This window comes from Bufo bufo, chromosome 2, assembly GCF_905171765.1.
Source record: "Bufo bufo chromosome 2, aBufBuf1.1, whole genome shotgun sequence".
NCBI lineage: Eukaryota > Metazoa > Chordata > Amphibia > Anura > Bufonidae > Bufo > Bufo bufo.
The window spans coordinates 73083540-73101532 of record NC_053390.1 but is presented as its reverse complement, the minus strand read 5'-3'; the positions used below and the strand labels follow the sequence as shown (position 1 = coordinate 73101532).

At 43.7% G+C, this 17993-nt stretch overlaps 1 protein-coding gene across 1 annotated transcript in view; it reads left to right on the top strand.

The window, feature by feature from the left end:
- The first annotated feature begins 3778 nt into the window (after nt 1-3778).
- Nucleotides 3779-17993, top strand: part of LOC120992314 (von Willebrand factor A domain-containing protein 5A-like) — a 37994-nt gene continuing 23779 nt past the window's right edge. Inside the window, exon 1 of the mRNA XM_040421227.1 lies at nt 3779-3845. The gene's annotated coding sequence lies outside the window, so the exon portion shown is untranslated. The remainder of the gene's footprint in view (nt 3846-17993) is intronic.

Genomic DNA, 17993 nt, shown 5'->3' with positions numbered 1-17993 from the left:
CTATTCCTTTATTTGTGTTTTCCTGTTGGCTTGATTCTAGGTGACCCTGACTCCCTCAGTATTGAGTGCAGGGAGCCGGTGGTCATGTCCCCTCACTATTATAGGGTTTTCAGGTGTTACTCAGTCAAGGTACGGGGGCATGCAACTTTCTATCATTAAGATCTTTGCATGGGCTGAGCAGTCAGGGAGAGCTCTGGTGCTTTTGTAGGGCTCATGCATATGTTCCTTAGTTTGGGATCAAGTCAGTTGGATCTTTATTTGTTACTTCTAGTTTTCTGCAACACCATCCGTGACACCAATGTGTGCCAAAAATGGCTGCGAACCCAGAACTGGGAGCGGCAGCGGAGAAAACTACAGGGGAACTGTTGGACACTTCAGGGATGAAGAGTGAAATACCATTCCAGTTATTAAGAAAATAGTCCCACATGGCTAAATCGGCTACTGCTTGGTCATCAAGGCATATGAGGCTGTCTTGGGAAGGAGCTGAAGGTAGGAGAGCTAGTAGTCGTGAAACAAATGGCCTACCTTGGGGCATAACTCGCATAGCAAAGTTTAACATACCTAAAAGAGACTGTAATTCAACTTTCTTAATAGTTCTGGTCTGCGTAAACTTGTGAAGGACGACCCTAGTCCTGCCCAATTTTTTTCCGGTAATTTTGCGACCATGTTTGTCGTGTCCAGAATGATGCCTAGGAAAGTGATAACTGAGGATGGACCTTTGACCTTTTTTGGGGATACGGGAATACCAAGTTGGTGGAAACAGCTTAGAAGCGACTGTAGTGCTTTTGAAATGGACCCGGGGTGTTCTAACAATAGAAAGTCATCCAGGTAATGGATGACAAAACTACAATGAAACTCGTTGACTAGTATCCAGTGGAGAGCCTGAGACAATTTGTCAAACAACCACGGGCTGCTTTTGGATCCGAAGGTGAGTTTAGAGGCTAAGTAGTAAAGATCTCTCCACTTTATACCGTGCCACTGCACAGAGTTGGACTGATGGGGAGTAGTTTAAAAGCGTCAGAAATATCAGCTTTTGACAGAACAGTGTTACGGCCTAACTGCAGTGTTATGGCGATAGACTGATCTATCGAGGAATATTTCATACTGACTTCTTCGGAGGGTATGAGAGAGTTGATACTGGGAATGGAGTGACCGTGTGGGCCTGATAAATCGATGATCAATCTTTCTTTGTTGCTAAACTTCCTGGTGACTACGCCTATAGGACTGACTCTCCGCTGATCAAAAGGAGGGAAAGAAAAGGGGCCTATCAGGAACCCTTTGGCCAACTCGATGGAAATAAGTTCATCTGCTGCTTGAGGGTGACACTCCGCTGATAATAAATTTCTGCATTCATAAGATGATTCGGGCAGGGCAATTAGACCAGCGTGGAAACCTGACCTAAATCCCGATATGAGGAACTGTACGAAGCTAGGGTCGCGGTGGTTGCGTAGGAAATGCAGGAAGCAATCAATGTTAACGACACTCAAATATGACTTATCTGACTTTAATGTACAGACTGATTTGGGATGGGCTCTGAAGCAATTAACACAAACATGTAATACCCTACACCAATGGTGGCGAACCTATGGCACGGGTGCCAGATGCGGCACTCAGAGCCCTCTCTGTGGGCACACACACCCTGGAAAAAGTCTATGGTGTACCAATGTGCCTTAGACTTTTCCTGCCATTCATCAGCGCAGGGCGTACTATGAACAGCACAGGCAGCGCACTAAATGTAGGCAGGCTACTATAGATAAATAATAAAGGACATGGAAGATATACTATAGTGGTATTCAGGTTAAATTGCTGTGTTGGCACATTGCGATAAATATATGGGTTTTGGGTTACAGTTTGGGCACTTGGTTTCTAAAAGGTTCGCCATCACTGGCCTACACTGACTGTAATTGCAGGAAGAAAAATTAAAATTATTGCAGATCTGGGATCGGCCGAGGTATTTTATAGGCCTCCCTAACTTATCAACTAAACCGGAGGTATTCTGGGGTTCAGAGTACCCAGATGGCTGTAGCGAAAAGGCTACTATCGACACTTGAGGCAGCCTTGTGACACCATTCTGCTGTGTGGTAGATGGACTGGCATAGAGAACAAGCAGGAGCCCTAAGGCCAGTAAAATGTCTACAAAATATCTCAGTGTCGATATTAGCCCAGTTCGTGAGGAATTGAAATTGACTGAGGGCCGCCGCAGCCTTAGCGGAAAAGGAACAGTGATAATCGTAGAACGAACTACCACCATATTTGTAACCCAACTCTGTTACCCTGAACAAATAGAGATCTAATTCCTCCCTCCGGTCGGGCCGTACAGAGCAAATCACATCCCTATATAGGCTGAAAGCTAGAAGGAACTCAGGGATAGTAAGCTTTCTATTCAACCTGAGATCACGGTCCCTGAGTACCACTGAAACATCTCCGCACGCAATGACTTTGCTGTCTGAGAAATCCTGAGTAACAATCAACAGGGAAGCCAAGTTGACGTCCCTGCCTTCAAGGATATCTTTTTTGGTGTTAGCCAGTATGAAGTGAGCCGGAGTGATATTAGGAACAGAGACTGTCGTACCGGTACCCCCAGCGGCAGACGTGGACGGGATGGCCAACTCTGGATTCGGAGGAGTGAGGATGGCACCACGGGACTCGACCGTTTCCAGTCTGGATTGAATGTCCGTGACTGATGACGTGAGATTGTTAAGCATAACGTGAATTTGAGCGAGCGACGTCTGGACCGTTGCCATACAGACTTCCTCCTGACGTTGAGGACTTGAATTGGACATGAGTAGGCGGTATAACTCTGCCTTCCTGGCCGAGGCTGAAAACGGTATACCCTACCTGGATAGCTCCGCCATCAACCTGGGTACGGTCCAATTCCGTAATGATGGAATGCTACCCCCTTCAGACAGTCTGGCGGCATTCTCGTTGCCCGAGGCCTCCACAATATCAGAGGCATTAGACATGGTCCTGTAGGTACAGTATGTAACAATGAGGATCAGCAACATGACCCGAGACCAGACACCAGTGACAAACCTACCACCGAACAATGTGGTATGCGCAAACATGCTACCGTGATTGGTGTCACCTCGTGACCAATAATTGCTGCCATCGACAGACTGAGCTGACTTACCCACAGCGCGGGGGGAGCGAATGGCAGGTTGAGGCGAATACCTAAGATAAAACCGTGAGTTTTAGAAGACAAAATGAGGGAGCGAACCTATCCTTGAAAACTTCCCTATACTACCTGTTGGAAACAAAACTGGACCACCCAGAATCGACAGTTGACCCTGAGAAGAAAGAAACGGCGATACGTGACTTGGAAGGTGAACGAGATTGATGAATGTACAAGCGTGCTATGTGTAATCTATGACGGTATGAAGCGAACTAACGTGGCAATTTCGTACCTGCAAATGACTGAACACGTACTAGTGAGATGAGAAAGGAGAACCTAGCTATAACCGTTGAACGTGCATATATATTATTGTATATTTTATTATAATTTTTTTTGCATACATATATATCTCTCAAACATATAAATGAGTGTTTTTTTTGTTTTGTTTTTATACCACATAATTGAGTGTGTATATATTGATAAAATTTGACATGAAATGAGTATATATGTATTTTCTTTTCTCTATTTTTTTTATTTTATACAATAGCAGGAGTGAACACCAGAGGGCGCCAGTATCCTAGCTTGCAACAAAGCTGTCATGTGAAGCCCCGGCCTGCATTCCTATCTGTGGCCACCAGGGGCGCAAGGACCCAGACAGGAAAGATGCCAGAGACACTGCGCTGGAGATCGTTAGCAAGCAGGCCAGCAGAAACAGGAGAGGGGGCAAGAAAATGTGAGTAAAGAGAAAACCTTGCCTCACTAATGGCACAGCGGCCCATGCCAAACATTTGAGCGATGAACTCGGGATCACGCTGACCCCTACATCCTACCTACACTGCCGCGTGGGACCCGATGCTGCCAGGCAGACGACCGGACTGAAGCAACGTGGCCGCTGACTGAGGCAGCAACTTACCTGGCTTGTGGGGCGCACTCCAGAGACGCACGAGGGGCAGTATGGCACTGTTTGTAGTGCTGTAATCTGCTGTAGCCACGTTCTGTGCTGAAACAGACGTAGAATGTATTGGAGGGGGGAATGACCCTAAATAGCGGGGCAGAGCCCCTCCCCCTAATACCCACTAATACAGGCCAATAAATCGGCATTACTTATTATGTAGAGAAAGTTAATACAATATAAGCTGAGAATGTTATTTCTCTAGCATTTCCCCTCTTTAGTTATTAATCACAATGTGGACATTAGTGTGTGGTATATGGACTAATATTCTGTAATCATTTGCTTTTCTTTCACAGATTCTGAGTCAGGTAAGGTTCTCTTTATTCTACTTCAAGGGGTTGTGTCACTTCAGCAAGTAGCATTTATCATGTAGAGAAAGTTAATACAAGGCACTTACTAATGTATTGTGATTGTCCATATTGCCTCCCTTTGATGGCTGGATTCATTTTTCCCTGCAATCCATCAGTGGTGGTGGTCGTGCTTGCACACTATACTGTAGGAAAAAATGTCGGCCTCTCTGGTGACCGGGACCGTGGGAGCGCACATAGGCTGGTGCTTTTTCCTATAATATGCAAGCACAGCCATGCTGATGGATTGCAGGGTGGTCGTAACAATGGAAACAAGCCGTGTATAATGAGATAGAAAAATGTATTCAGACAGCAAAGAAAGCAATATCGGTAATAACAATACATTAGTAAGTGGAGTGTATTAACTTTCTCTATATAATAAATTTATTTACAAATGCCTAAGCAGGCGTTGAACCTATCTTGCCCCAGGTAAGAATTTAATACTTCACTTTTATTATTATTTGAGTTAAAAAACGTGCTTTATACCTTTATTTTATTTTACTTAAAGAGCCAAAGAAAAGAAAAAGGTCAAAAATACAGTAACCACTCCACTGTATGGTCGAATATTGCTCAGTGGGTCAAGAGGGAAAGTTTGTGCACTATCTCTCACCCCTGTCACCTACAGGCAGTTTGCTGCCTTCATGCCGCTTGCAGTGGCACCTTCAACTAGGCTGAATTGTGGGAACTGAATTCACTCATCCCACTACAACTACAGCACATAGATAGTACCATATGCTAACTGATCTTTATCTATCTCTTTGGTGGTGCACACTGCATTCGGAACATTAACGGTTTTTGTACCGTGTCACACTGCTAAACTACTCTAGCTTTGATAATTAAGCCAGCCGGACTACTACTAACTAACTGACAGTGGAGTAATTCGCTGATTTAAAAACTAAATCTGCCCCCCAACATGTTTCACCAGATGACTGGCTTCTTCAGGGGATTTGGGCAGCAATCAGTACCCTATCAAACTGGAGGTTTATATAGTTGATGTTGTGATTGACAGGCTCTGCACCCAATATATTGTGTGACTGAGTACCTGTCATCTGGCTGCGTCTGTAACCAGACCTCCATGACAGGATGATCCGCCAATCTGCACCGTCTACCTACATCGTCATCCCTAGTGCGCTTACTGAGAACGTCATCAGTGACGTCCTGCCCTTCCAGTAGCTGCGCCGACACTTAGAGCGTGAAGGCTCGTCTGGTTGAGCTGCGCATGCGCGCAGACTTTGATTTTCAAAGAGGAGAATACTGCGCGCACAACGGCTGAGCACAAATACTGCGCGCACTTAGAGCTGAGCGACGGTGGAGCATGTCATCTGTGCACTAGAACAGTGCTGTGATTAGTAAGACTAATAATAATAGATAGGTAAATGTGAGCAGGATAAATGAAGCTAATAGTGTTAGAATAAGTGAATATACCATAATATATACTAGTGATGATATACTTATAACTAAATAGGTGGGCAAGACTTAAGTGGGCTCTAAAACTTGATACCCTGGTTAGTATGTTTTGTATATGATGCTGCAAAGTTGACATGCTAATCTGTGATAGCCACGTGTCACTCACTACTAGGATGTTATATCTCCTGGTCAGCTATGGTTTGGCACAGTGTCGACTGTCGTACCTCAGCTGTTTAATTTAGAGGGGGCTACATGGGATGATGGTGCAGAATCAATCTGCCATAGGGTTTGTACTATATTACAGCATTGCTCAAATATTATGACATGAGCATCTATAGTTCTAGCACCGTATTTACACAGTGCCTCAACTATATAGTTTAGAGGGGTATGGTGCAGAATGATCTGCCATAGGGATTGATCCATATTGCAGTACAGGTCACATTTGCAAGCAACCATTACAGAATACATTCTCAATCTGATTAAGTTGATACTCTCTGCAGCAAAGGAACAAAAACTCATCTCTAAGGAGGAATTTAAATACCTCTTTAAGATGCATCCAACAACTGCTACCATCTATGCCATTCCAAAGGTGCACAAGCAAAGGCGGCCGGTGCCAGGCAGACCGATAGTATCCGGCAATAACAGCATGACAGAAAACATCAGCCAGTATATAGATGAATTTTTAGCACCATTTGTACCCAGCTTACCTTCATACATTAGGGATACCAAGGATGTGGTCATCAGGCTCCAGGACATACAGGTCACATCACAGACCAAACTAGCAAGCCTTGATGTTGAGGCTCTGTACACCAACATCAGGCATGACCTAGGGATTAAGGCAGTCTCCACTTTTCTTTTCACTAAGTGCACCCAATTCAGTGCACATAATGAGTTTATTTTAACTCTCCTCCAATTTTTACTCACGCACAATTATTTTCTTTTTGATGGACACTACTACCTACAAGCGGTTGGAACCGCGATGGGTAGTAAGTGCGCACCAAATTATGCTAATTTGTTTCTAGGGTGGTGGAAGGACACTATTGTTTTTACACATGAGTATTCTGATTTTACACAGCACATACTTTTCTGGGGTAGGTACATTGATGATGTGCTAATACTCTGGGAAGGCACCACGGAAAAATTTCACCAATTTGTTCATATCCTTAACACAAACTCCATTGGCATGACTTTTACTTCTGAGATTCATGATAATACAATCACGTTTCTGGATCTCAGAGTTTTCCTGGACCCTGATGGCCACATCCAATCCGAGATCCATCGGAAACCCACAGTGACAAACAACTTACTGCAGTGGAACAGTTACCACTCGAAACCACTCCGGAAGGGGATACCTGTGGGACAGTATATCAGAGCCCGCAGGAACTGTTCAGACGATGTCAGTTTTATCAAAGAATGTAATACTCTGTACGATCATTTCCGAGTAAGGGGATACCCCAAAAAGGTCTTGCATCAGGCATTTGCCAGAGCAAGTAACATCAATCGGACAGAATTGCTAAACGCTGCACCAAAGGCACCCGGTGCACAAGTTGATGCATTGGCACCTTTGATGCCCAAAACAATCAAGTGTTTCGGATCCTGAAGAAACACTGGGATGTCCTGTGGGCAGATAATGATCTCAGGACTGTTATCACGCAGAATCCCAGTGTCACCTACCGTCGAGGTAGTAATTTGAAGGATGTATTGGTTCACAGTTTCTACCGCCCTGAACCGCCAAAGACCACCTAGCTAACATCTAAAATAGTAGACACTTACCCATGTGGAGACTGTGTGTTCTGTCCTCTTGTGAGAAGATGTCGCTCATTCACCAACCCTGTAGATGAAAAAGAATACCATATCAGACAATATATAAATTGTAAGACCAAAGGCATAGTATATGCCATTCAATGCTCATGCCCTAAGATATATGTCGGTAAGACGTCTCAAGAGTTTAGGAGAAGAATTTGTCAGCACATTAGTAGCATTAACACCAAGGCAGATACGTCTATCTCCAGACATGTAAGGGCATATCATGATGGAGATCACAAAGTACTCAAATTTTGGGGTATCTGCAAAAAAACTCTAGGTGTCAGAAGGGGTGATCTTGATACTATCCTTCTGAAAGAAGAAACAAGATGGATCTATCTACTTGATAGTCTCAGTCCAAAGGGGCTTAATTAGGGATTTGCATTTACTGCTTTCCTGTGAAAACGAGGGAGAAGACTTAGGTGACAATAAATTACATATTTCTAGTCATCTCCACGTTATGACTTTTTCCATTATTTCAAGTGTCAGCTGACACCCATGTATATAAGAGCCAATTTTGAGTACTCTACTCACTGATTATGCCTTTTTGCAAATAGAGGCTTTTCTACTTTATTAATCAGATTAAGAATGTATTCTGTAATGGTTGCTTGCAAATGTGACCTGTACTGCAATATGGATCAATCCCTATGGCAGATCATTCTGCACCATACCCCTCTAAACTATATAGTTGAGGCACTGTGTAGATACGGTGCTAGAACTATAGATGCTCATGTCATATAATATTTGAGCAATGCTGTAATATAGTACAAACCCTATGGCAGATTGATTCTGCACCATCATCCCATGTAGCCCCCTCTAAATTAAACATCTGAGGTACGACAGTCGACACTGTGCCAAACCATAGATGACCAGGAGATATAACATCCTAGTAGTGAGTGACACGTGGCTATCACAGATTAGCATGTCAACTTTGCAGCATCATATACAAAACATACTAACCAGGGTATCAAGTTTTAGAGCCCACTTAAGTCTTGCCCACCTATTTAGTTATAAGTATATCATCACTAGTATATATTATGGTATATTCACTTATTCTAACACTATTAGCTTCATTTATCCTGCTCACATTTACCTATCTATTATTATTAGTCTTACTAATCACAGCACTGTTCTAGTGCACAGATGACATGCTCCACCGTCGCTCAGCTCTAAGTGCGCGCAGTATTTGTGCTCAGCCGTTGTGCGCGCAGTATTCTCCTCTTTGAAAATCAAAGTCTGCGCGCATGCGCAGCTCAACCAGACGAGCCTTCACGCTCTAAGTGTCGGCGCAGCTACTGGAAGGGCAGGACGTCACTGATGACATTCTCAGTAAGTGCACTAGGGATGACGATGTAGGTAGACGGTGCAGATTGGCGGATCATCCTGTCATGGAGGTCTGGTTACAGACGCAGCCAGATGACAGGTACTCAGTCACACAATATATTGGGTGCAGAGCCTGTCAATCACAACATCAACTATATAAACCTCCAGTTTGATAGGGTACTGATTGCTGCCCAAATCCCCTGAAGAAGCCAGTCATCTGGTGAAACATGTTGGGGGGCAGATTTAGTTTTTAAATCAGCGAATTACTCCACTGTCAGTTAGTTAGTAGTAGTCCGGCTGGCTTAATTATCAAAGCTAGAGTAGTTTAGCAGTGTGACACGGTACCAAAACCGTGAATGTTCCGAATGCAGTGTGCACCACCAAAGAGATAGATAAAGATCAGTTAGCATATGGTACTATCTATGTGCTGTAGTTGTAGTGGGATGAGTGAATTCAGTTCCCACAATTCAGCCTAGTTGAAGGTGCCACTGCAAGCGGCATGAAGGCAGCAAACTGCCTGTAGGTGACAGGGGTGAGAGATAGTGCACGAACTCTCCCTCTTGACCCACTGAGCAATATTCGACCATACAGTGGAGTGGTTACTGTATTTTTAACCTTTTTCTTTTCTTTGGCTCTTTAAGTAAAATAAAATAAAGGTATAAAGCACATTTTTTAACTCAAATAATAATAAAAGTGAAGTATTAAATTCTTACCTGGGGCAAGATAGGTTCAACACCTGCTTAGGCATTTGTAAATAAATTATTTGATAAACCTTACCCAGGGTATGTCTCAATATGAATAAGAATCTATATAATATATGCCATTTGCTGAAGTGACAAAACCCCTTTAAGTTCTCCTTTTTAACCCATGTGAATTCATGTGTGAATTCAATGAACTGTATGTAATTGCTGCAAAAATTGCTAGTTGTTGCAAAATGTGCCGCTCCATGCAATCCTCTGGATGTGTCTGCTGGTAGTGGTTGACTAGGCCGAATCAAAGCAGTGACATTTCCATCTGTTGTGCCCCATTCTGTGTGAGAAATACACTGCTGGAAAATGAAGAAAAAAAAACTTGAATGAGTGAAGATAAAACGCCTATTACAATATGTCCTGGAAGGTGTTACATGTAGTGATCCAAGTTCCAAGATCTTTACTTTACATATAGATGCTCCATGGACTTTTTTTTTGATAGGAGGTTCTTTTTTAATTCTAAGATATATGACACGAGCATAGAGCGACCAGATAAAGGGCATATATAGGGGGGATTTATCAAACTGGTGTAGAGTAGAACTGGCTTAGTTGCCCATTGCAACCAATCAGATTCCACATTTCATTTTCCAAAGGAGCTGTCAAAAATGAAAGGTGGAATCTGATTGGTTGCTATGGGCAACTAATTCAGTTCTACTTTACACCAGTTTGCAGTGTCAGATAAATATCATATATAGGGGCCTGTTATTAAGACAGGCGTTTTAGACGCTGGTTTTAATAAAGCTCTATAGCTAGCTATGGATCTGCCGGAGTTATAAGGAGGCGCAGACCTCTACATAACTTCCGCGGATCCTCCGCCAGTTCTAAATGTAAAACAGGTTCCTAGTTGTCTTACATTTCGACCTTTTTTCTACGCCTGAAACAAGCGTAGAAAATGGTAAATGAGACGGCCTACTGGCCAATCCCCTTCTCCGCCCACAGCACGCCTACTTTTTTAGACCTGGCGTGAGCGGGGAGAAGTCGCAAATTGCAGCAACAACTAACCTCTGCGCTGCAATCTGCGCCTGAAATACCCGTAATTTAGGCAGATTTCAACATGATAAATTACCACCATAGTGTCTAGATAAATATCACATATAGTGGCCAATAAATATCACATATAGTGATCAGATAAATATCACATATAGTGGCCAGATAAATATCACATGTAGTGACCAATAAATATCACATATAGTGATCAGATAAATATCACATATAGTGATCAGATAAATATCACATATAGTGATCAGATAAATATCACATATAGTGATCAGATAAATATCACATATAGTGATCAGATAAATATCACATGTTGTGATCGAATAAATATCACATGTAGTGATCAGATAAATATCACATATAGTGACCGGATAAATATCACATATAATGATCAGATAAATATCACATATAGTGATCAGATAAATATCACATGTAGTGACCGGATAAATATCACATGTAGTGGCTAGCAGGCAATTCAAAAGATAGGGGCACATCCAAAAGTAAAGGAAGAGTGCCGGCTCTCGGTATGCAGTGCACAATGTAAAAGAAGAGAGAAAGAATACTGAAACAGGAGCCGCACATCTAAAATATAACAAATTTATTCAAGAAAACAGACACGACACAGAATAAGTTAAAATCGTTGTATACAACAAATCAGGGCCATGTGAACCATATATCAACACATGCCACTCTGGCTCACCACAAAGTCATAAGCATGCCCCCACATCAATGAGTATATGACATTATAAAGTGCATGTAATCCATCAACAATGAATAAAAGCTCAAATACTTAACATAGAGGTAGCATGGTGGGGGGTGTGCGTGGTGGTCAGGAAAAGAGCCCAACACGTATCGCCAGACTTGCTGGCTTCCTCAGGTAAATATCACATATAATGGCCAGATAAATATCACATGTTGTGACCAATAAATATCACATGTAGTGATCAGATAAATATCACATATAGTGGCCAGATAAATATCACATATAGTGACCAGATAAATATCACTTGTAGTGGCCAGATAAATATCACATGTAGTGATCAGATAAAAATCACATATAGTGATCAGATAAATATCACATATAGTGATCATATAAATATCACATGTAGTGATCAGATAAATATCACATGTAGTGACCGGATAAATATCACATGTAGTGGCTAGCAGGGTCGTATTTACAGCTCATGCTGCCCTAGGCATTTGGACTCTTTCCAACGAACGGATTGTGTCAGGATCTGTTCAGTGAAAAACGGATGCTTTTGCACGTAAGTTCAATCAGTTTTGTCTGCAATTGCGATCAATGTTTTTTTTTTTTTTTTTTTTTTTTTCATCCGGATTGCATGTGTTTTTCACAAAACTGAAGAATAACAATCTACATCTCCTAGAACCATCAGTGAAAAATACGTTGCACTCAGACGCCTTCCATTTTTCACACAAGCCCCATTCACTTCTACGGAGCCAGAGCTACATTAAAAATGCACAATATAGAACATGCTGCGTTTTCCTGAATGCAGAGATAATATGGTAAAAACGACTTGTGCACAGACCATTGAAATTGTTAAAGCAGCCCTAAATTAGGGCATTTTAGATACACTCTGGTGTTCCAGATCAATGTACCCCCCCCCCCCAGGGGTTAATATCCACGCATGGCTGAGAGACTGAACACTGACATAGAAGTTGGTCAAAGCAATCTCTAACTTTACATCAGGTAAGCGTATATATATCTTCAGAAGAGGGCAGTCCTCACTGAGACACAAACCATTGTTTCATTGGTCAAAGTTAAGAAGAGATAAGAGAAACAGAGATAACCCTCTTCACATCTGCGCAGTAGGTACCACTTTGGAATGTTAAGCTAATGTAAACATATAAGGGTCGCCATTTGTTAATGGTGGACGGTCTAACACTACTACTGCATACGTCATATGTGACACTTCAAAGAGGTGCTTCTCTATAGGCAGTGAACAACATATATCATCAAGTCATGTGATTGGTCTACGCATTCCACCATACTCTATGGGACACCTGCAGAAAGGTGAGAAATCAGACACTGCCCGCAGCACTTTGCCCCCCTCTCTCTACAGTCTTTAAACAAAGAGAGGGGGTGGAAGGGAGGCACTTGGAGAAGAAAAAGTTTAACTCATTACAGTCCTAGAGATACTGAATATAGAATAAAATTCACACATCTTTAACAGTCCCCCCTTGAATTTCATTCTCTCCCTAAACCTAACCATCTGTCCCAATGCTCCGCCTCCTCTTCACCAGCTTCCACGACAAGTCATTCCTCGCGAACAGCCTCCCGTGACACTGGATTTGAGCACGGGGAAGTCAGATGATCTTTCCCTAACTGGCGTTGACATTATATGGGGGGACTGGAGGTCATCAATGCTTCAGATTTTCCGGATCGATGTTTTCATACAATTTTCCATATTCTTTTAAGTAATGATCAACAGTCACACAAGGGAAAACCAGTCTCAACACTTCCTTGAAATCAATCCAATTATGCTTTCTTTGAGCTTCACTGTGCTTGTGGTCAACAACACTCGGAATGGACCATCAAACCAGGGTTTTAGGACTTTTCTAACGTGTCTTTTTCTACCACCCAATCTCCAGACACAAGTGGGTGGGTTCCTGGTACTTTATCAAAACCTGGAAGTGAAACAAAAAACTCAAAAATATACTTTAGTCAAATGCTTGTACAAAACTGATCACATAATCTGCCAGACAACCATGTTGCATCTGGAGCTGCTGTGGGAAATAAATCCTATCCTAGGGGCTGACCCAAAAAGGACCTTATAGGGACAAAGGCCTGTCTCACGGTTAGGCGTATACCTTACTAAAAGAGGGCTACCAGCAGGCACTCTAAGGCTTTTTGAATTTTAACTTAGTGTCCCGTTCAGTTTTTTTTACTCTACTGCTGCTTTGTGGATGGTACGAAGCATGTAAGGCCTGTCCTACACCCAAAACCTTCATCATCTCCTGCATCACTTCACCCGTGAAGTGAACACCTGTGTCACTTTCAATGATCTAAGGTACCCCATACCTGCACACAACTTCGGCTATAATCTTCTTTGGGTACGGTTTTGGCCATCCTGAAAACAAGTCACATATCAATACATACTCATACATGCCCACCTTGTGTAGTTGAAGGTAGTCTGTAAACGTTGAAACAGATACAAAAAATCAAGACTTGTTTCTTGGGTACCTTAACCACCTTGCCCACGTTGTTGTGGGCACGAACCATTTATCCTTGAGTATGTCTGACTGTTACAGTGCTGAACCCTGGGGCGTACCATATGCTACGTACTAAATCACACATAGCAGTTTTTGTCTGGTGCATCACTCCATGGGTTGCCTGTGCCATCGTGGAGTAGAGGGACCTGGAAAGGTAAAGTTTCCCTTCTTATTTGTAGTCCCCCCTTTTCCATCCACAAGTCCCTTTCCTCCTTCCCCATCTGGTTCTGTAAGGTCTTAAGAACTTTCGGGAGACAGGAGGAGTTATTTCAGGGACCTGAACTGTGGCCACTTAAGACAGGGGTCTGCTTAGGTAATTTGGCAGCCATTTTTGCCGCCTGATCTGCCGTGGCTTTCCCCTTTGCCTCCTCTGCATCTGTTTACAGTGGCCTTTCATTGCTATCATCACCTCTCATGTTAGTGACAAGAGGGCTTCCATCAGAGACCTCACTGCTTCCCCATTTTCGATGGGTTTACCTGAAGCGATCAAGGAGTCTCTGGCTTTCCATATGGGCCCATAGTCATGGGCTATCCCAAAAGCACACTTGGAATCAGTGTAAATGTTGGCTGTTTTTCCATCTGCATATCTGCAAGCCATCTTCAGAGTCTTTTAGCTCCACTTCTTGAGCCGACATGTGTGGTAGTTCACGTTTAATCACCACTGCTCAACCTGTGTACTACCTGCCATCCTGGCCATACCTCGATCCATCCACAAAGAGCACATTATCTAGATTACCTAATGGCTGATTTACCAAATCCCACTACCTCTTGTGACATCATCTGCAAACAGTCAGGAGCCTCTTCCTTTGAATCTGGAAGAAAAGTTTAAAGTGCGGTGCCCTAACTCTTCCCTTCCCCCTTGATCCAGAGGCAACAGGGTGGCTGGGTCCAAAGTATTACACCTTTGGAGAGCAACATTGTCAGGCAACAAAATGGAACACTGCATTCTCAAATAACGGGCAACAAAACAATCATTTGGATTGTACGTTCATGAGGATAGATGTGATATCACCATCATTTTGTGGTTCAGTACTATCTCAGAGCTTTCATCAAACATAGCTAGTACAACTACTACAGCTCTGATGCAGAAAGGGGCACCTCTGGCCACGGGATCAAGTCTGGCTGAATAATATGCTACGGGGCGTTATTGCTGGCCATGCAGTTGGGTGAGGACAGCTAAGTCATGGCCACTCACTTCATAACAATACAATCTAAATGTAATAATCTGATAGGCCCAGTGTGGGGGGACACAAAATTGCCAGTTCTAGGCATAAAAAGCATCTACCACCTCATCTGTGAGGCGGTAGGGACTAAAGGACAAATCAATCACAGTAGAGTGAGTAGGGGTAATGCGAACCTGAGCCAACAAGGTGTGTGTATTGGGCACGATGTGGGTGTTAGAAACTGTGGCCTCATTAACGGCATGTAGGTCATGTACCATCCAATGGTGAGTGGTTTTGCTTTTCTCAGGTTCTGGGAGTACTGATACAAACATGGACCAGTGAATTTTATCACTAATGGCCAACAAACAAAGTTCCTGGTCGTTGAGGGCACCTGTAAGCTTCACAGTGCCGTCCTCCTGATGTGAGATACCAGCATGTTCTTTTGCAAGCAAATCTGCACCCAGGAGGCAACAAGGTACGTTACCACTGACCAGCAAACGGGCAAGCGCATCTTGGTTAGGGGCAAATCTAATATGGATGGTTTCTGTTGAAAAAAGGAGCATACTACTTTCCCATCCACTTCTACCCAAAGACTGGTGTGCTTGGAGAGTAAATCAGGGGAGGCCATGTTTGCTGTGCACAACTGTCTTGGCTGCTCCAGTATCAATCAAAAAACGGGACTACTTCTTTATCACCCAGAGTGAGGGATATCATTGGACCAGACTGAATCTGCTAAAAATGTTTAAAAGTAGAGCCGATACTGGATTTCCTGTTTCCTAATCTTGATCTAACTCCCCCTCACCTGTCTTTGTGTTTTCCTTATGACAAAAAAACATGGGTGTCTGTGGGGACGGACAGTGATCCGGGCATGGTCAACATAGAATACAATCCTCTCGTGTGGTGTGGACGAGGAGTACCACACACAGCACAACACTCTCTCTTCTGGGATCTGGGTCCCACAGACTCTGCAGGCCCATCATAGGGTGGCAGACTTACTTTTTCCTCACTTCAATGAGGCGTTTGACATCAGGGCTGTAGCAATGCCTAAGGAACACTACCTATGGTTGGCACCACTGAACCACCCAATGCCGCTTGATGTTACTCTGCATTTTAGCTTACAGAAGTAACCAACTTTCCCTATCGCGGAATTAGTAGACTGGAAAACAAAACAGGACTTCTCATCTTCCATGGGAGTGTCTTATAACTAGGGGATGGGCACAAGGGCTGTCGTTGTCTGTAACGTCCACCCCTATCCTCGTCCCTTCGCTCTGAGTCATCTAAGTCCACCCCCTTCAGTCGGACGCTGTGGTCTTCCTTTTTGTCCGTCAGTAATGTCCCAGCTATCTATAAGAACAGAGCTCTGATGTTTAGCACAACACTTAACATGTAACACGTAACTTCAAACATTGAAACAAACAGATCTGACAATACGGACATAAACCACACAAAGGGCCCATAAAAACTTTTCATTGACTTCGATATAAAAAAATGTACAGCTTGATCAATGCTGTTGGCACCAATAAAAACCAAAAACTTCCAAGAAAAATAAAATAAAATAAAATCCTCAATGCGCATATTATTTTAAAAAACAAATACCGTACTCCATACGCATTCATATACATTTTTATGTACTCATTTTCATTAACAGCTCATAATCAGTCTTCACACATATTCGCCTCAATTACAACTCAAAGCCACACCCATTCACATTCCACTGAATCATTTATGTCTTCCAACCCACATTGTTTCATCCCAAAACTTGCAGCACAGACAAACACAGCTTTCCTGGAAACAGATAGCCACACCACACCCAGAATTGCTGATGGTCTGTCGCTGTAAGACAATATACATGTTATAATCATACAGTCATTTTGTTAAAAGCTGGATTCCCACAGTACACTGCTTGGAGCAGTATATTTTCCGTCTCCATGTGAGTGGGACTAACCCATCTTAAAACAGTATTCCAGACTGACACACACAAAACAGAGGAGTGATCAGCACCTTTAACCCTTTCCTCCGCAGACAAAGGATTCACCCTCCCACTGGTTTGCTCAAATCTGACTATCACGTCTGACTAGTCAGCTGGGACTCCTCGCACGTCTTCCCCCTAGAGGGTCAGGCGGGCTCCGTCGCGTCTTCCTGGGGTCAGGTCAGGTAGTCTCCGCAGTCTTCCCTTAGATCAACGAGTCATGAGGATCTACCGTCTTCCTAGGGTCAGGTCAGGTAGTCTCCGCAGTCTTCCCTTAGCTACATGAGTCATGTGGATCTACCGTCTCCCTGGTCAGGTCAGCCGGAGTTTCTTTGTCCCACACCTCGGCGCTACAGCGCCCCCTTCCAAACCAGGAGGTTACTGTCCCCTCCCTTTGTCTGTGGTTTTACCGTCTGTGCTCAACTCACTCCCAGTGGCGGATTACAATAGGGATGTTCGGGTCGGCAGCCCCGGGCCCAGCACCGCTGGGGGGCCCAGCGCCGACCCGAACGCCCACATACTGCCGGCCGTGCCGACAGCGAGGAGGCTCCTTGGCTGGTGTAGTATTTTACACAGAGTGACTGACAGAGAGAGGAGCCCGGCCCCGCCCCCAACAGCAGGCTCCAGCACAGACATTGCCCGGAGCCTGACTCCTCCCACACATGTGACTGATCACATGATCATGACATCACGGAAGGTCCTTAAGCCTGCTTGTGCAGAGCTGTCATCCGGCTGTTCAGGGGCCAGGGCTGTGTGTCAGGTAGGAGGCTGAATACAGAGAGGCTGGTGATTTTCAATATCAATAGGAGAGGGATTGTTTCAGCAGTAAAGAAAGACTTTGCATACAAAGACAGTTATGTTCGTGGTTTAGGACACATGAGGGGACATTAATAAAGTAATGCTGTGAGTCTGTGACACATAGGGCCATGAGAGGGGCCAGC